Consider the following 20066-nt stretch of genomic DNA (forward strand, 5'->3'; position numbering starts at 1 on the left):
TTAAAGTCTACAATTAAGTGTTTTTTTAGTTTATTCACAAGGTTGTGAATTGCCACAACTAATTTTAGGAACACTTTCATCTCCATTAAAAGAAATCCTATAGGCACAAACAATGTCTATCCCACTCCCCATTCCCTCCTATCCCCTCAGTCCTAGGCAACAACTTATTTGCTCTCTCTTTATATTTGCCTAGTCTGAACATTCCTATCAATGGAATTATACAATGTGTGCTTTTGTTATTGGCTTCTTTCACTTAGCATAATGTTTTCAAGGTTCGTTCATGTTGTTGCTTTTCTTTTAATTGTGAAAAATAGGTTATTTTTAATAATATATATTTATGTACATTTGATGATGTGTTTTATCAGTTTGTGGAACTACCAGCATATCTTGCTTCCTTCTTTGGATTCATCTTCCTGAAGCACATCCTAATATAAATCAGTTCTTTAGTAAGAATCTGTTGGTGGAAAAGTCAAGAATCATTGTTTTAAAATGTCTTAATTTTACCTTAGCTGGGCATTGAATTCTAGCTTGACAATTCTTTTAATATTTTGTACATATAACTCAAGGCATCTACTATTGCTGATAAAGGGTCGGCTGACAATCGACTTTTTTTTTTTTTGTTAAGTGAGCAGCAGGGAATCAGAAAGACAGACTCCAGCATGCACCCCAATGGGGATCCACCTGGCAAGCCCCCTACTGAGGGATGCTCCGCCCATCTGGTGCCATTGCTCTATTGATCAGCCACTGAGCTATTTTTACATCTGAGGCGAGGCCATGGAGCCATCCTCAGCACCCAGGGTCAACTTGCTCTAACCAATCAAGCCTTAGCTACAGGAGGAGGAAAGAGCAAGAGAGAGAGAAAGAGAGAAAGAGAGGAGAGAGAGAAAAAGAGAAGGGGAGAGAGAGGGGTGGAGAATCAGATGGTCACTTCTCCTGTGTGCCCTGACTGAAAATCAGACCTGGGACTTCCACATGCTGACTGATGCTCTACCACTGAGCCAATTGGTCAGGGCTGGTAGGTAGTATTTCTTCATGGCACCTTGATGCTTTGTGGTTTTATTGTACTATGGTGTGTCTAGGTATGGCTCTATTTGAATTTATTCTGATTGGTATTGAGACTGCACTTTGAATGTCTGTTTTATAACTATTTTTTCTTTTATTATTTTTAAAAATCTCTTTGAGGAGCCTAAACATTTATTTTAAGGTCATTTTTAGATTGTTCAATTATTTTCATTTTCTCTGAGTGAATTAATCTCAGAATTAATCAACATCTAGTTGATGTTGGTAATCATATTATTAATTTTCTTCATGTATTTTAGAATTTTGGTTTTAGAGCTTAACTTGATTGGGAGTAGTTACCTGTCTGCCTCATCTTACCCTTCCTGGCAGTTTTGTGGTTACCTTCATCTTATTTCCATAGATAACTCAGGATTTCTGACCTTCCTGATAATGGTGATAGCATACATCCTGCCACTGTGCTACTGTGTGGCTAGTTTGAATCCTTTCCCCTCCTGACTCCTTTGGTGTATAGCTCCTTTTTTCAGTCTCATTTCTGGAGTTCTGCCCACTCTCTGGTTTTAAACAATGAGCCTGGCTATTGTTCCCTGCCTTAAGTGAGGAATTTTAAATTCTTATTAACCTACAGAAGCTGAATTCCTAGCCCTCTTTGCATACTTCCAGATCTGAAGCCCATTAAGTCTTACTGCTTTATGTTCTGTTCCATTTACAGTCCTTGGAGATATGTATTATAATAGAATTATTGTAAGTAATTGTCACTTTTTTGGATATGGCTATGGCACATATAGTAGATGGGATAACTCAGCATCTGTTTCACCCTCCTTCGAGTGTGCCTTCCTTTACTGCACGGACTAGAAAGTAAAATTACAACATAGACTTCCTTACATGCAGGGTTCCTGATGTGACTCAGATTGCACTGATAGTATGTTCTTCTATGAGACTTAAATTCAGAACTGCATTCAGTGGGAATAGCGTTTAGCACACACATGGCATCAGTTTTGCTGGGACAGATCCAGTGACTTAGAATTTGCAGCTGTTTCTGATCCCCACGTTGCAGCCCTGCGCTATGTTCCCTAAAGCCATTAATTCTGGCAGCAACTTTCCAACCTCTAACTGAAGCGAAGGTATTGTGTTCTTAGTGCCAACAATCACATTGGTGGTTACCTAATTCCTGGACTGTGGCTAAAGAGGTATAATTCTGTCCAGCACCTGGCACTCCAGTGCCCTGCTTCCTTAACTCTCTGATGGTGGTAGAGGTAGCAGTTCCCTTGGCAGGCCAGTTCTGTGTGGGTTCGGAGACTTATTCCTGGAGGTCTTGTGTAGAGCCTGCTGTTTCAACTATTCCAATTATTTTCTTAGCATCTGTGTAAGCCCCTAAGTATTAAATCTGATTCTGTTTAAAATACTAGAAGTTTTTCATACCTGCAACTGAACCCAGAGGCAGATTTAACGGTGGGCCCACCAGGTGCGCACCCTGGGCCCCGACTTCTGAAGGGCCCCACAAAACCCCAACTTTACACTTTTTTCTAATGTAAGGAAGGGGCCGAATATTTTCTTCTGTGCCCAGGGCATCAGCTGACCTTAATCCACCTCTGACTGAACCCTAACTAATGCAATAGCTCCAATTTTATACTTTTTACTTTTTGTCTATCACTCTTAAATGAGTAGTGCGGAGTAGAGGGTGGGGTGTCCTCAAAGTATGAACTTACATAGCCCTGTTAACCAAAACTCTCTGTCACTTACATTGTCTTTCCTTTTCAAATCACTTCTTTTAGGTCCTTGATATGTTAAAAGTGCTGTTGATTTGCCTAGTTGTCTGAACCAAAACATAAAGCAGAAATAATATATGGTATCTTTTACCCCTACGGAGAAAAAGGACAGTATGTATTTAAGATTCCAATGCAAACTGATTGGCCTAAGGAAATTCAGAAGATGTAACACATTTTTCTATCACTGGAAAGTAATGAAGGGTTGTACTTTTTGAAGACTATGATGAATTAATATGTCCAAAAAGGAGAAAATCCAACTAGCTACAAATCTTACTCTTCCTTTATCTCTACTTTTATATTTTATCATAGCCGTTTCTTAGTTATATACATAGAGAAATAAAGCTCTTGTCTAGAATTTATAGAATAAAAATAAATATTCACTTTACCCAACCACTTTTGTGAAAAGATTCTAAGATTTCTGACATTCTGTTTTTATTAAAATATTGTTTGCATTTGATAGAAATGCAAACAATTTTTCTGGCATGACTTTATCATTACCCAAAACATACCTGTATCAGGTTTGTATTTTAAATAATATTGTGACTCCAGTTCAATATATTATGCCTCATCTTGTCATATTGTTGCCTTTCATTTGCAATTATTTAAAATATTATGCCAGTGTCACAACATAGATCAATGCCTACAATACAGTGAAATCTAAAACAATTAGCAATAAAAATAGGTTTATATTATAATTACAACTTTGAAAAATTATATATATATAGGAATAAGGACTATAAAGATATATGAAGAAATTGGAAAGAGTTGAAGTTTTTTCAGAGGCAGCAAAACCAGTTGGACTTGTTTTGTTCATGGTAGGCTTGTTTGACTCCTAGTTTCTGGATTCTGCCTTTCTTTTTTTTCATTTGTGAGAACTGGGAAAACATCTCTAGGCTTCTGGTACCACTCTTTTGTTTTTTTCCTAAGCTGTAAAAATTCATTGAGAGTGGCTGTGTGAATAACACATCGGTTTAGTTTTCTCAGCACGCTGAGATACAGTTTTTATAGACTTGGGGACTCAAATTCATTTAGCCACTATCACCCCTGTCCTGGCTTTGTAGTAAATAGCCAGCCAGCTGTTCTGCCTACTTTTCATGCTTATCCTTACAAATAGTCTGTTTTCCATGGTGGCCCGAGCAATATCTTCAAAGTATGAGTCAGATCATGTGTCTGCTTTGCTCTAACATTTCCATGATTTTCCATCTCACACAGTGTAAAAACCTGCAGGCCCTCCAAGCTCAGGTTGTCTTTCCCACTTCATTTCTTGGAGGGAGCTTTCTCTTGCTCCCTCCATTCTGGCCACAGTATCCTGTGGCTTGCTGTTTCTCACTTAGCCTCCTGCCAGCTCAGGGCCTCTGCATTGTTGCTTCAGCTTGCAGGGCCTTTCCCCAGGGTTCACACCTTTATCTCATTCAAGTCCCTGCTCAGATGCCTTCGCAGAAAGGCCTTCACTGATCATCTAAAATAGTACTTCTCTATCCCTCTAACCCTGCTTTATTTTTTTTAAGTAGTATTGCTACTGAATATTATATTCTATATTTATTTGGGTTTTTTTGTCTGTCTACTCCACTAAAATGTAAGTTCTATAAAAGCAAAGATTTTGTCTGCTTTGTTCACCACTATAGGCACAGTGCCTGGAACAGAACCTGGGACATAGTAGGTGCTTAATGAGTTAATTAAAGTGGTTCTTTAATGAATATATGGAATTTATTTCTTTTGTTTCCTTTCTAATCAAGGTTTTTCTATTCTTGCCAAGTTTTTCTCTGCCTTGTACAATGGTCCTTTCCTTCCCTTATTCTCCCTACTTTCTGTGCATCTAAAAAGAGATCTTATTTTTACCCTCTTTATTTTTCATGAATCTTAGCTTATTTTGAGCCTTCACCTTCCAGACACTATTTTTTTTAAATTTTTATTTATTGACTTTAGCAAGAGAAGAAGGGAAAGACAGAGAGAGGGGGAGAGAGAGTGACAGGAACATCGAGCTGTTCCTGTTTGTGCCCTGACAGGGGATCGAACCAGCAACCTCTGGGCTTCTGAACAATGGTCTAACCAACTGAGTTATCAGGCCAGGGCCAGACACTCTTTATATATATATATATATATATATATATATATATTTGCCAGTGTTTTGTATATTTCACTTCTTTGGCCATGTGGGGTTTTTTTCTTCAATATTTTGAACACATCCTTTTAAAGTTTGGATGCACCACAGTGGTTTTTCACTATAGACTTTGGCTTAAAGAGGTCTCTCCCATTTCTTTTTCTCTTAGTGATTGTGTGGTGAAAAAAACACCCTTTTTTTCATCTTCTAGGGCTTAACTTTTTTTTTCATGGTCTCTGAACATTGTCTTGTCTGACTTTTCTCCGAACTTTTTATAATCTATTTTCTTAAACTTTAATATGTATGTCTAATATGACCAGAGTTATCTTTTATTGTCATTAAATACTTGAATTTTGATAGTCCACTTTTTAAAAGAAATTTGTCATTTTTATTATAACCAACTTATTCTTTCTTGTCAAAATTAAGTCCTGTTTAACATTTTTTTTCTGCTTTTTCACTGTTAATTTCTCTAAAAACGTACTTTTTCTAACAAGTTGTTTTAAAGATTCCTCACAGAGATAGTTAAGAATTACTTTCTGATACTCTTTTGAATGAAACCATATAGCAACACAATGGCAATCCAGGGTTTAAAAACATTAGACTAGTTAGATTTTTGGTTAGACCACTGAGATAAAGTTTGGATAACTATAAGGCTCTACTCTGACTTGGATTCATCCTTTGGTCAGTAGAGGTCATCTGTGTCAAAGAAACAAAGCTTTATTTATTTATTTATTTACTTACTCATGAGTGTTATTGTGAAGTTTGTAGCATAGAAATAAGAATTTCTTTTCAATATTAACATTAACTAGTTTATGCCAAGTTGGTTTCTGCTTGCCTAAGTCAGGTTTGTAAGTAAATCTGTGTATACTATACTTTTTTTTTTTTTTTTGAGAGAGAGAGAGAGAGAGAGAGAGAGAGAGGGAGGAAGGGAGAGAGATGAGAAGCATTAACTCATAGTTGCAGTATTTTAGTTGTTCATTGATTGCTTCTCATATGTACCTGAACTGGGGTGCTCCAACCAAACCAATGACCCTTTGCTAAAGCCAGCGACCTTGGGCTCAAGCCAATGACCTTGGCCTTCAAGCCAGTGATCTTTGGGCTCAAGCCAGTGACCATGGAGTCATGTCTATGATCCTACGCGCAAGCCGGCAACCCCACACTCACACTGAATGAGCCTGCGGTCAAGCCAGCGGACCTTGGAGTTTTGAACCTGGAACCTCAGCGTCCCAGGTTGATGCTCTATCCACTGCACCACCACCTGGTCAGGTTGTGTATCCTGTATTTTTTTTTTTTTTTTACAGAGACAGAGAGAGAGTCAGAGAGAGGGATAGACAGGAACAGACAGACAGGAACAGAGAAATGAGAAGCATAAATCATTAGTTTTTCGTTGCGCATTGCGACACCTTAGTTGTTCATTGATTGATTTCACATATGTGCCTTGAACGCGGGCCTTCAGCAGACCGAGTAACCCCTTGCTCAAGCCACCAGTGACCTTGGGTCCAAGCTGGTGAGCTTCTGCTCAAACCAGATGAGCCCGCGCTCAAGCTGGCGACCTTGGGGTCTCGAACCTAAGTCCTCGGCATCCCAGTCCGACGCTCTATCCACTGCGCCACCGCCTGGTCAGGCCGTATCCTGTATTTTTAAGTTCTAATAATGACAAGTTACACAGGATGCTATCTTTCCCTTTTAGTTTATTCAGAGTTGATCCATATACCTCTAAACCAAGCAGTGTCCTATAACTTGTGTAACTACTCAGTGTTTGGAAGAATTATGTACCTTCTGAAGTGCTAAGCTTTCAAATCTAAAATAAGCTTCACAGATTTTAAACAGATAATGCATATTATGGAAAGATTTCTTTTTAGGATTATTTTCTAGAACTTTGAACAAAGTTCACTTTGCCTGGACTGCACTAGACTAGACTTTCCTTTTCCTCTGGAGTTCCGCTAGAACAGCTTTCCTTTGGTGGTGTATAGCCTCGCTTTGGAAGTATAATCTCTGAAAACGAGACTGAAACATAGTCAGGGTCCTGGGAGAGGGAACTAATCTGCATTGCCAGTGTGGGAAGGAAGGCTGTGCAGGATGCCACTCTGTTATCAGAGCATAGATATGGTAATGATGACAAGTGGTAGCAACCTGCTGAGGCATGATGGATTTAGAGAGCAGAAGATGGTTCTGGTGGTAGCATAGCCCACTTGGAGGTAGGGTCATTGGCTGCAGTAAGGGGAACCTTACTGATCACCAAGCAAGGCTCAAACTATTCCAGCACCTTTCAAGGAAAAGGGAGGGATTAGTGTGGGTGACACTGAGTAAGGCATATTTTAGCTGCCATTGTGGATGTTGGCATTGAGGATCCCTGGTTAACTCCCCCAAGCTGGGATTCCCTGAGGAACATCTATTATAAAGTGTGTTGAGTCATTTGCTTTGCCCATGGCTCATTTGTTTCTTGTCAAAAGTCAACTATGGGAAGGATCCTAGTCACTAACCTGAGAAAATGCTGCAAGTCAAAGCTGCTGGACTGACCTTTCTCCTAGAGCAGTAGTCGGCAAACCAGGGCTCACGAGCTACAGGCGTCTCTCTGGCCCCTTGAGTGTGGCTCTTCCACAAAATACCACATGCGGGCACTACCTCGATAAGGAATGCACCTACCTATGTTTAAGTTTAAAAAATTTGGCTCTCAAAAGAAATTTCAATCATTGTACTGTTGATATTTGGCTCTGTTGACTAACGAGTTTGCTGACCACTGTACTAGAGGAAGTACAAAGGCTGTGGAAATTACAAAGGAAAAGGCTCTTCCTTCTCTTCTGAGCTCTAGTTAGGTCTGTTTGTTGTGGTGTGAATTGTTATGAGGCACTTCCTTCTAAAAGCTTATCCTACAGTATCTCGTGATGTCCTTGGAATTAAGTGTCTTTCCTTGTTTGGAGTTAATGGGATATTGAAGCTGAAGTTGATTTATATCATCATCTGAGGAGTTTCTTGAATTGACTTTTTAAAAATGGCATGTAAGGCCTGACCTGTGGTGGCGCAGTGGATAAAGTGATGACCTGGAACACGGAGGTCGGCAGTTCAAAACCCTGGGCTTGCCTGGTCAAGGCACATATGGGAGTTGATGCTTCCTGTTCCTCCCTCTTCTCTCTCTCTCTGTCTCTCTCTTGCTCTCTCCCCTCTCTAAAACGAATTAAAAATAAAAATAAAAATGGCATGTAAGCAAGGGAGCTCTGTTTATTTTAGATTGGGGGGAAATAAGAGCATTTTGTACATTTTTCCAGTAAAATTAACATTGATCCTTAAGGGTTATTTGGATGAAGGTTAACATTTTTTTAAAGATATTATTTATTCATTTTAGGGAAGGGGAAGAGAGAGAGAGAGAGAGAGAGAGAGAGAGAGAGAGAGAAGGTGGGGAGGAGCAGGAAGCATCAACTCCCATATGTGCCTTGACCAGGCAAGCCCAAGGTTTTGAACCGGCAACCTCAGCATTTCCAGGTTGACGCTTTATCCACTGCGCCACCACAGGTCAGGCAGATTAAGATTAATGTATAGTCTGTTTTCCTGTTATTATCTTTTGAGGTAGGACTTGCCAGAGATTTTATAATGTAGAAACTATTTATGCCCAATGCTGTTGACTTTTGTCTGTTTAAGAGCATTAAACCTCCACTCTCTCTCTGCTTCTAGCTGCTGTTTATCACTGCTTCCCTTCTCCATAGAAATGTGCATATGCCTTTCATCCCCATTGGTGCTCAGAGACTTCTAACCGCATTGTTCTCTCTGTGTTGCCCTTTACGTTTTTTTTTTTTAGCTCGCCCAATCTCCCTCTCACTACTCTTGTTAAGAAGCTGGTTCCTGGTCAGTAGGATGATGGATGATGTGATATTCCTACAAAGGTTTATGAAAGGATCTTCTCAGTGTAGGGTGGAAAGAAGCTAAGTCTTTTTATTTTCTTAGATTTCTAAATTTTATTTAGAACTCTTAGATACTCATTCAAAAATGTCGTATTCTCTGAATTGTGGCATTTAGTCTCAAGTAGCATGCTGTAATACAGATTACATACAAACGTAAATTACTCTAAAGATTCATTGTATTTTTGCATTTTAGTTATTTATCATGAACTTGGATCTGAAGTAATTACTGTGGCAAAGAAGAAGGTTAAATCAAAATCTGTGGAATGTATTAGCCATCATAGAGAAATGCCATGATTTTAAGTGCTCAGGCTTGATTTCAGACCTGTCAGTTGGAGCCTATTTCTTGAGGGTTTTTTTTTAAACTTGTGTAGCTGGATTGTGTCATTTTAATGTGGTAAAATATATATCAGAGGAAAAGATGAAATGATCCTGGTACTGATTTTCACTTGGGAGAAGGTTCAGAGAGGTGAACTTTTAATGAGACTTTGGTGTACTTATGATACATTTGTCCAGAAAAATCATGGATGTCGCTTACCTGATTTATATTGGTTTTTTGATACCATCTGATTACAACTCTGTGAGAATTTATTCAAGTGAAAAGTAATTTATGGAACTTACTGATAAAACCACTTACATTTTAAAAAGCTTTCTATTGCTTTTAGATACACTCAGGAAAGACCAAGATGTCCTGGGCTTCTCTGTTAATGTGCTTACTTCAGTCAGTGGTGACAGTGCAGCCGTGAGTCAGTTCTAAATGACAGTAAGAGATGACTACTGGGCCAAGAGTGGTGACAGTAAAAAAAGTGCACAAGAGAACCATGAAAACGATGGTGGCTTTTTGAAGATTGGTAAAAGAAAAAGGAGATATTTATCATTTTCACATTTTCTTAAGAAGTCAGGAAAGAGCTTTTATTTCATCTCAAAGTAAAATCAAAATAGTTAGTATTCATCAGACCACCTGTCTCCCTTCTGATGTCTAAGGATTTTAACATCTGGGAAGTTATAGCTGTAGCTTTATTCTCAATCCCAGAGGCCCGGAGGTAAAGTAAAGGAATCTAAAAAAATCAGTCTAACGTCAGCGTTTAGGAAGAAACTGGAACAAATCACCTAACATCTGGCTTGGTATCACTTATGAGAGCGCATGGTACTAGGGCAATAATCAAAATGATTGTGAGAAGCGGTCGTGTCAGATCTATTTCCTGTTCTATGATAGTACAAAAGACCTGTCGACATGGATGAAACAGTAACTTATTTTTCTTAATTTCAGTAAGTTTTTGGGTCTGACTCATGCATAATTCCCATTGACAAACTAGAAAAGCATTCTTTTCATTAATATAAGCAACTTCACAGAAAAAAGAATTCAGTAAAAACAAACCTTTATTTACATATTTTTCAAATCAGTTGCTCTCCTTGTCACTGGATATGTTTTTAATTGTTGTGTGATAGCACAGTTAAGAAAACCTCTTATACGGATTATTTTTCTTCCTTCTTCCCTCACTCTTTTCTTCCTTCTTTCTTTCCTTTTTAGGATACTGAATATTTCTTTACTTTTTTTTTTACATATTGCCACCTGGAATAATTGGGTGAAAAGATGTGAACAATTTTATAATTATTTTTACATCTTCCTCATAATTTTTCAGAAAGATTGAATCAACGAATAACATCCCTTAATAGGAGTACAGCTCAGTCAACATGAGATTTTATAATTTATGTGTTGTTAGTTAAGCAGTGAAACTTTAAACTTATTTTAATTAGCATTTTTAAAATTTCTGTGTATTTTCTCAAATCATTTCTTTTCCCTTTTTCTCTCCTTGGACCACTTGTGAGTAAATTTTAGGTGTTGCCCTTATGTAACTGTATGCTTCTTTTCAGTGGTGGGATCCAAATAATTTAACTGGGTCTCTGCCCTAATGACTGTTTTAAGTATAAAAAAGATATACCAAAAGGTAGTTTATTATTTCATGCATTTAATACTTAAATAAGAACAATAAAAGAGGTATACAAAACTAGATTATAAGAAAGTTTAAAAATATTAATGAAAAAATATTAAATAATACCTGACAAAAAACAATGAAGTTGTTATTTAAGATACTTCCAATGACAGCTGTCACCTCCTGGTTGTTTGACACTTTTTCTCTTTATGTTATATGTTTGCTTACTGAGGGAACAAATGTGAGGGAATTAAAATGTAGTATTTCATCACAGGTATAATGAGTTTCATGAAATTAATAAATATTACAAGCATATTTCCGTCAAATTTTTTTCACCTATGGACGAAATGTACATTACTATGGATGCTTAGAAAATGCTGTTGCACAAATGAATGTTAAAAAAGAGTAAGGAATGTAAATTTGTGATTTCCACATTGGGCTGCTGACCAGGAGCCAACCTTAGAGAGAACCCTGATTACAAGTGCCATTTTAACAACCAGTTCGCCGAACTCAACAAAATAAGGTATCAGTTCTGCCAAACCAGTGTGAACCAGCTGAATCCAGTATACCACTGCTTCATTTCTTCTACATTTTTGGACAACAAGCATTTATCCAAATTTTTCTCAGTTCATTGTGTTATTCTTTTTTTGCATTTCTGTATTCAGTTTAGTAAACTAATGTGTTTATTATCTTTCCTCTGAGATATTTTCTTAACACAAAATATTAATTTTCTGGCTTATTATTTTTTAAAATATGTAGTCAATCATACAAATATACAGATACACTAGGCAAATAAGCTGCCAAATACATTTTTGTATGAATATTCAGTTATTACAGTTTTTTTTTTAATAAGTATGAGGCGTGTTGGCAGAGAGACAGACTTCTACCTGTACCCCAACCCAGATCCACCTGGCAAGCCCCCTACCAGGCAATGCTCTGTTCATCTGGGGACATTGCTCCCTTGCTTGGCAACTGAGCTATTTTAGTGCCTGAGGCGAGCCCATGGAGCCATCCTCAGCACCTGGGCCAACTTGCCCGAACCAGTTGAGCCATGCTGCAGGAAGAGAAGAGAGAGAGAGAGAGAGAGAGAGAGAGAGAGAGAAGGGGAAGGGAAAGGTGGAGAAGCAGATGGTTGCTTCTCCTGTGTCCCCTGACCAGGAATCAAATTTGGGATTTCCACAGGCCAGGCCTATGCTCTACTATTGAGCCAACCTGCCAGGCCCGAGTTATTCCAATATTTAAGTGGTGTTTCCTTTCCCCAATATCAAGTTGCTATTGATTTCTCGTTTGTTATATATTAAGTGAACAGTGCAAAATAAATATAGCTGTCTAATTTCATGTGTCACTTTTTCTTAAGCCTATGTCATACCATTTTGTTTGACGGTATCTACTTTAGGTTATCCATAAACTACTCTTGCCATCTTAATTTCTACATTTTATCAAGCTGGTAATCACTAAAAATACAAAAGAATTTTAATTATTATTGAATTAAACATATGTTTTTGTGACAGAGAGAGAGAGAGACAGAGAGAGGGACAGATAGGGACAGACAGGAAGGGAGAGAGATGAGAAGCATCAGTTCTTCGTTGCAGCTCCTTATTTGTTCACTGATTACTTTCTCATATGTGCCTTGACCAGGGGCTACAGCAGAGCGAGTGACCCCTTGCTCAAGCCAGCGACCTTGGACTCAAGCCAGTGACCTTTGGGCTCAAGCCAGCGACCATGGGATTGTGTATAGGATCCCATGCTCGAGCCAGTGATCCTGAGCTCAAGCTGATGAGCCACATTCGAGCCAAGTGAGCCTCAAACCAGGTGAGCTTACGCTCAAGCTGGTGACCTTGGGGCTTTGAACCTGGGTCCTCTGTGTCCCAGTCCATTGCTCTATCCACTGTGCCACTGCCTGGTCAGGGGGAATTTAACATTTTTAATTTAGGACTTTTATTATATCTTCCTTTATCCTACCATTAATGATTGTCTCTTGAATAAGTATCTTGACTTTGGTTTAAATATGTCTATTTTAAGGTTTTTTAGGAATGTAGTTTGAATAAATATATCTTATATTTTACAGTGAAAAGCTTAGTATTGACTAGACTATTTTAGCCATCATATAAGGAATATTTTTTAAATTTTTCTTTCCTCAAAGCCTGGAGAAACCTAGGAAATATCCAGAAAATTCTAAAACTTACTGAGAAAGGACCTGGGAGAAGGTGAAGAAGGGAGAGAATGAGAAATCAATAAACAAGGCTTAGAGATTTGAAAACTGGACTCTGTCTACCCATTGGAGGGAAACTCTACATTTAGGCCAGTGATCATTGACTTGAAGATTGAAATCAGATCAATCTTTTAAAACTAGTGTGGTTTTTCTTACATTATAAAAATGCTTTAATTCTTTTCTCCCTCTGATAGTTGTTTGTTGCTCCCTTAGATATTATGGTCTCTCACAGTTTTCACTTCCTTGGCATTTAGTCACTTCACACCCACTTTAGTCTGGCTTTTGCCCCCACCTACTAAATGCCCAAGTAATTGTCACCAGTGACCTTCTAACTACCAGATGCTAGAGATGCTTTTCAGTACTTATCCTAATTGACCTTTTTGTAGCATTTGATGTTTAACTATTTCCTCTTGATACTTTCCTTTAAATCAATCTAAGTATTTCTTTCTTGTTTTCGGTTTATTCTGTGAATTACTTTTAAGTTCTTTTTCCTTTCTACATGTTAGGGATTCACAGGAGTCTGTACTTGAACTTCTTTTTTTCTCACCCTACATTTCCTTTCTGGATGATTTTACCCATCGCCTCCACTACCACTTAAAACACTGTTGACTGCCAAATCTGTAAGTGGATTGAGTTCATGCTGTGTTCCTAAGCATAAGATGTGTACACCCAACTTCTTGCTACATATCTCTGCTTGGGTTTGGTTTGGGTACCTCAAACCCGACATGTCCAAATTGAACTATAATCTTTGGGGATTGTCCTTCCAGTTCCTAAGACAAATAGATTGCTTAGCCTGTAATCCTTCTTCTATTCTACCTCTGCATCAATCTGTTCCATATCCTATCAGTTTTGTGTCTTCAAACTCTCTCTTTAATCTGATCTTTCTTTTCTATCTCTTCTGTCACTATCTTATTTCAGGCCTTTATTATTCTTGTCTGGACTAGAGTGCTCTCTTACCAGGTCTCCTTGCCTCTAGGCAGTGCTTTCCTATTGACTCTGCATAGTTATTCTGGAGAGATCTTTCTGAACCTCAGTATATGCTCGTGCCATTTTTCTTGGAATTCTTTAATTATTTTTAGGATAAATCTCAAACTCCTTAGTATGGCCTATAGATCCCTATCTGACCCCCATGTACCTCTCCACAATTATGTCCTGACATTCCCTGACAGGTGTTCTATGCTCCAGCCATTATTAAACTATCTCTACGTCTCTGAACCATTGCTGCTATGGGTTTAAACATTGTGTTCCTTTGAAATATGCTTCCTCTTTTTTACTCAGTCACTTCCTTTGAGAAGCTCACTCATTCATTCACAAAATAATTTTACTACCTTCTATGTGCTAGGTACTGTTTTAGATGCCGAAGATAGCAATGAATAAAGCAGACAAGAAATTTTGCCCTCGTGGAGCTATAAATTCTGGCAGAACTCAGACCAATTTAGGTGTTCTTGTGCTCTCACAGTGTTCTCTCTCTCTCTCTAATACAATTTGAAGTAGATAAAGTTAGTGTCTGTGATTCTAGCTTTTTTTGTTAAGGTCTTTCTTATATCCTTCCCAGGAAATGGCATAACTGCTAATACATGAATCATTCTCTCTCATCCATTATCAAAACCTACTCTTATGAAAGGAGCTGAAACTTACTCTTTTTACAGAAAATGAAAATGATTTTAAAGTATTATGCCTCCTGGGGTTAGTCCATCCCAAAAGGCCAGAGAACCCTTAAGCTCTGGGAATATTAAACATCAAATTGCCAAAAATCTAGTTTAAATTTTGGAGAACTACATTTTTAAGTAAGGTTAAAATTAACAAAAAGAAGAAGGAAGAAAGGAAGGAAGGTAGGGAGAAAAATAAAAAGGAAGAAAGGAAATGAAGAGAAGAAAGAGCATCCTGAAACAGAACCAGTTAGGTTAGGGCGGGTAGTCCCTCTGCCCCAAAACAGTGGCCTTCAGTTTTTAACATAGTGACTGATTTCATCATATTACTTAATTGTTTTCTCAGCTGTCACTACAGAGAGAAACACTATTTACTTCCTTTTCTTGGATTTTGGGAAGATGGTTGGGGCATTGGAGGAAAAGTGCCATATAAATCCAATAAATGATAATAATTAAAAAATATTCTTAGAGGATAGTCCATGTAGAGGATATGAATGAATCTGAGTTTGTGACTAGTTTGTGGAGATTTTCTCCTTGAGACTGAATTGGATTTTTAATGAGAGAAGTAACTTGTAATAAATTGAGGTAAGAATTCAGTGAAGTAGCAGACAAGGTAGGAAGAAGAGAGGTCCATGGAAAAGTAAGTTGGGGGCAGAGGCTAGAAAGTGACTGAATATAGAGACAAATTATTGCAGAAATGGTAAATGATGTACCTATGATAAAATAATACAGAGTATTAGAAAAGCTGGCCTTTCTGTGATCAGAGGAGAGACTAGTGTGTTCTGGATTTTTAGATGCACCAGTAAGACACCTACCTCTGCCTTGAAGTATATTTTTCATTTATTAGTAAAGGTTGAACATTCATTTTCTCTTAATTTATTGATTTTAGTGAGAGAGGAAAGGAAAAAGAGAGAGAAAGATAGGAACATAGAGCTGTATGTGCCCTGACTGGAGATCGAACCCACAACTTCTGTGCTTCAGGACAATGCTCTAACCAACTGAACTGTCTGGCCAGGGCAGCTGAACATTCTTTAAAAGGCTGTCCTGGACGGTTGGCTCAATGATAGAGTGTTGGCCCGGTGTGTGGATGTCCCAGGTTCAGTTTCCAGTCAGGGCATACAGGAGAGACAACCATCTCCTTCTCTATTTCTCCCCCTATCCTCTCTCTCTCTCTCTCTCTCTCTCTCTCTCTCTCTCACTTTTCCTTCTGCAGCCATGGCTCGACTGGAACAAGTTGGCCTCGGGCACTGAGGATGGCTCCATGACCTTGTCTCAGGTGCTAGGAAGAGCTCTGTTGCTGATCAACAGAGCAACACCATTGATGGGCAGAACGTCACCCAGTAGGGGGCTTGCTGGGTGGTTCCTGTTCGGGTGCATGCATGAGTCTGTCTCTCTATCTCTGCCTCTCTACTTATCACTTAAGAAAAAAAAATTTCTCTGGACTTGTCCAATGCAGTTTTGTGGTGATAGGGAAAACACCTAATACTTTCTGTAAACCAATTTGGTCTACTTTGATATTTGGCTTAGGGTAAGCCTTGCCCTGAAATTATGTACTAATATGGAGTTACCTGGACCCTATTAAAAAAGTTTAAATATTGAAGTTTTCAATTTAAACTTTAGTTTCTTTAATTTACTCTTCATTATTTTATTTTAAATTACAAGTGAGGAGTGACTAGACTATACAAACCCCCTTAACTGCCACCCCTAGCAAGCTTTATTAATCTTTGATATATTTTTTCTGTAAACAACTGACAAAAAATATAAACTAAAATAAAATGGAATCCAGATTAACTAATTTTTATTCCTTCATTTAATTTCTTAAAGCAAATCTTTAAAGCTGTGTGTGTATTTGAGAGAGGGGAAGATTTATTAGTGACTGAAAGCTGCTGTTATATTTAGAAATTCCTTTTAATTTTAATATTTAGGGCATAAGTATCTTGTACAAGTGGAGAAGTGCACATAGCTGCTGGAGCTCCTGATTATACCTACACCATTTCCTTTCCTTCCGTTCTGGCCATCCCAAGTCCCTTACCTTCTCGGACACTCAGGCTCTGGAGGATCATCTGCGCAGAGTTGCATACAGAGAAGCACAGCCTAGTACCCAGGCGGAATCTGAAAGGAATCTGTCCTGACTTGCTTTTGTCAAAGAATGTTAAATAAAACTAAGGTATACAGAATCCATAGTGATGATTCTTTTTTTTTTTTTTTTTTAACAGAGACAGAGAGAGAGTCAGAGAGAGGGATAGATAGGGACAGACAGACATGGAGAGAGATGAGAAGCATCAATCATTAGTTTTTGTTGCGCGTTGTGACATATTAGTTGTTCATTGACTGCTTTCTCATATGTGGCTTGACCGTGGGACTACAGCAGACCAAGTAACCCCTTGCTCAAGCCAGCAACCTTGGGTCCAGGCTGGTGAGCTTTGCTCAAACCAGATGAGCCCACGCTCAAGCTGGTGACCTCGGGGTCTTGAACCTGGGTCCTCCGCATCCCAGTCCGATGTTCTATCCACTGCGCCACTGCCTGGTCAGGCCATAGAGATGATTCTTGCAATTCTTTTTATTCTTTTCTCCAATTCTTTCTCCTTCAGGCTGCTCAGAAATCCTTCCCTCACTAAATGACTGAGGTTTTAATACCTCAGCCTGATTTTTGTTGTTGTTCTCATCTACTCTCCCCAACTCTTCATTAGATGGACAGACTTAGTCTTTCTGGCTTCTTTCTTACTTTTTCTATCCCTTGCCCATTATTTAGATTCTCTACAATAAAGTTGAATCCAGAAACTGATGAAACAAGCAGGAATTCTTCCTTATTTTCTCTCAGCTCTCCAGTCTTGACTGTTTCTACTCATTCTTCTGGTTCTCAATCATAAAGGGACCTGGGAAACTGGACAGCACTAAAGAGAACTTTCCTTATTAGTGGGCCGTGAAGGAGTGTAGGCAAGTTGAGTGAAGACAGATTACATACATGCTCCTTCTTTAAGGATTCACATTTTAATAAATCTTGTTTCCTGAGGCTGCTTTGTGGATCCAACAATTCTGTTTTCTGGGTCCAAGGGAAGAAGAATGCATACAGGCCCTGGCCGGTTGGCTCAGTGGTAGAGCGTTGGCCTGGCGTGCAGGATTCCTAGGTTCGATTCCCGGCCAGGGCACACAGGAGAAGTGCCCATCTGCTTCTCCACCTCTCCCCCTCTCCCCCTCTCCTTCCTCTTTGTCTCTCTCTTCCCCTCCCGCAGGCAAGGCTCCATTGGAGCAAAGTTGGCCCAGGCGCTGAGGGTGGCTCTGTGGCCTCTGCCTCAGGCACTAGAATGGTTTTGATTGTGGCAGAATGATGCCCCAAGATGGGCAGAGAATTGCCCCCTGGGGGGCATGCCGGGTGGATCCCGGTCGGGCGCATGCGGGAGTCTGTCTGACTGCCTCCCCGTTTCCAACTTCAGAGAAATACAAAAAAGAAAAAAGAAAAAAAAGAAGAATGCAGACAGAAAAGAGGAAAGTGGTAACCAGCAGCAGGGGAGGGGGAAGCTGAAAGGAGATAGTGCTGATCTATTCTCCTCTCTCCCAACCCTAATCGCTTGCTTTCTACAATGACTAGAATATATGCAAATTACTGATTCCTTATTTAACCCTTTAGCCGGTTAATAAAAATCTATTGCCCTGGCCGGTTGGCTCAGCGGTAGAGCGTCGGCCTAGCGTGCGGAGGACCCGGGTTCGATTCCCGGCCAGGGCACACAGGAGAGGCACTCATTTGCTTCTCCACCCCTCCGCCGCGCTTTCCTCTCTGTCTCTCCCTTCCCCTCTCGCAGCCAAGGCTCCTTTGGAGCAAAGATGGCCCGGGCACTGGGGATGGCTCTGTGGCCTCTGCCTCAGGCACTAGAGTGGCTCTGGTCGCAACATGGCGACGCCCAGGATGGGCAGAGCATCGCCCCCTGGTGGGCAGAGCATCGCCCCTGGTAGGCGTGCCGGGTGGATCCTGGTCGGGCGCATGCAGGAGTCTGTCTGACTGTCTCTCCCTGTTTCCAGCTTCAGAAAAATGAAAAAAAAAAATCTATTTTGCTGGCAGATTCGTGTCTAACTGGCATACTTAGGTCCTCTGGCTATTACAGCCTCATACTCAGGGGCCAGGTTCTTCCAACTGTTAAATTAAAGAAATATATCCTGAAATATTCTTCTATATCCCTTAAATAATTTTTTCTCCTCTTCTTTATCCCCACCACTTCCCCTGGTTAGCACACGTCCTCAGCCCTATCATGTTGAAGAAGGCTAGCAGTCAGACAAGGGTGATGGACAGGGCTTGAATTATTAACAAGCAAGAGCTTGGACTCCATTGCTCATATTAGCTGCTTTGATCAATCAGCTGCTATGAGCATGGTCCAGAGAAGGAAGGAACCTGTCTTGCTCTTCATCCTGATGATTGCTTGAGAACCTCCATCCGCTCTTAATTCAATTGACTCTGAGTTTGAAGCTCCCTGAAATTACACCTACCTTTGCAGCAGCTTTTTTTCTGTGTTTAGAATTTAATTTCCCTCTGGTCTTGTTTCTCTGCTCTGATTCCACCTTTCTATCCTCTGAGAAATCCTCAATATTTATGATCTGTTCAGCACTCTTTCTTATATTCATTGAAATTTTGAATTAATTATTTTAAATAGGTTCATTTCATTGATCTTAGGATGGGGAGTTTAGACATGTATAAAGTCTGCCATCTCAATACAATCTTAATTTTTATTATTTTACATATATATATCCATAATTTTGTTTAATATCATCCTGCTCTGTGTGACTGACTCAAACCTTATTAAAGATCTCAATATTATTTATTGTTTTCTTTGCTAGAAAGAAATGTATTTTTAGCTCAAGTATATAGTATGTTAGATTGATTTTACAAATCAATTCCAGATTTAAAAATAATAAAATGCAATGTGACATGAATGTCTGAGTAAGTGTAGATGACTGTTATTTTCATGAAGGTAAAAGTTGACACTGATAACAAACTTTATTAACAGATTATATTACATATGATACATGTGGGTAGTTTTAATCTGTCTCTGTTTATAAGAAGAGTACATTGCATTTGCATAATTTGACCAGTTTCCTATATTTTGTGTTTTTAACATTATAATACATGCATTTTTTTCAAAGTTGCAGGGCTGCGTTCAAACCAGTAGACTTCAGTCCAAATCCAGGCCATACTCATGTTTTGTTTGACTCTCCTAATATTAGCTCATTCACTGTTATTGTTTAAAAAAAAATAGATTGAATTAATTGTGTCTGACCAGGTGGTGGTGCAGTGGATAGAACATCAACCTGGGATGCTGTGGACCCAGGTTCAAAACCTCAAGGTCACTGGCTTGAAGCCCAAGGAGGTTGCTGGCTTGAGCAATGGGTCACTGTCTCAGCTAAAGGGGCCCAGTGAAGGCACATATGAAAAGGCAATCAATGAACAGCTAAGGTGCCACAACTATGAGCTGGGGCTTCTCATCTCTCTCCCTTCCTGTCT

General features: G+C 39.2%; 1 protein-coding gene across 6 annotated transcripts in view; it reads left to right on the forward strand.

Annotated features, from left to right (window-relative positions):
- Positions 1-20066, forward strand: part of FRMD5 (FERM domain containing 5) — a 329778-nt gene that overhangs the window by 60611 nt on the left and 249101 nt on the right. The gene's annotated exons all lie outside the window — the stretch shown is intronic.

Source organism: Saccopteryx bilineata, chromosome 4, assembly GCF_036850765.1.
Source record: "Saccopteryx bilineata isolate mSacBil1 chromosome 4, mSacBil1_pri_phased_curated, whole genome shotgun sequence".
NCBI lineage: Eukaryota > Metazoa > Chordata > Mammalia > Chiroptera > Emballonuridae > Saccopteryx > Saccopteryx bilineata.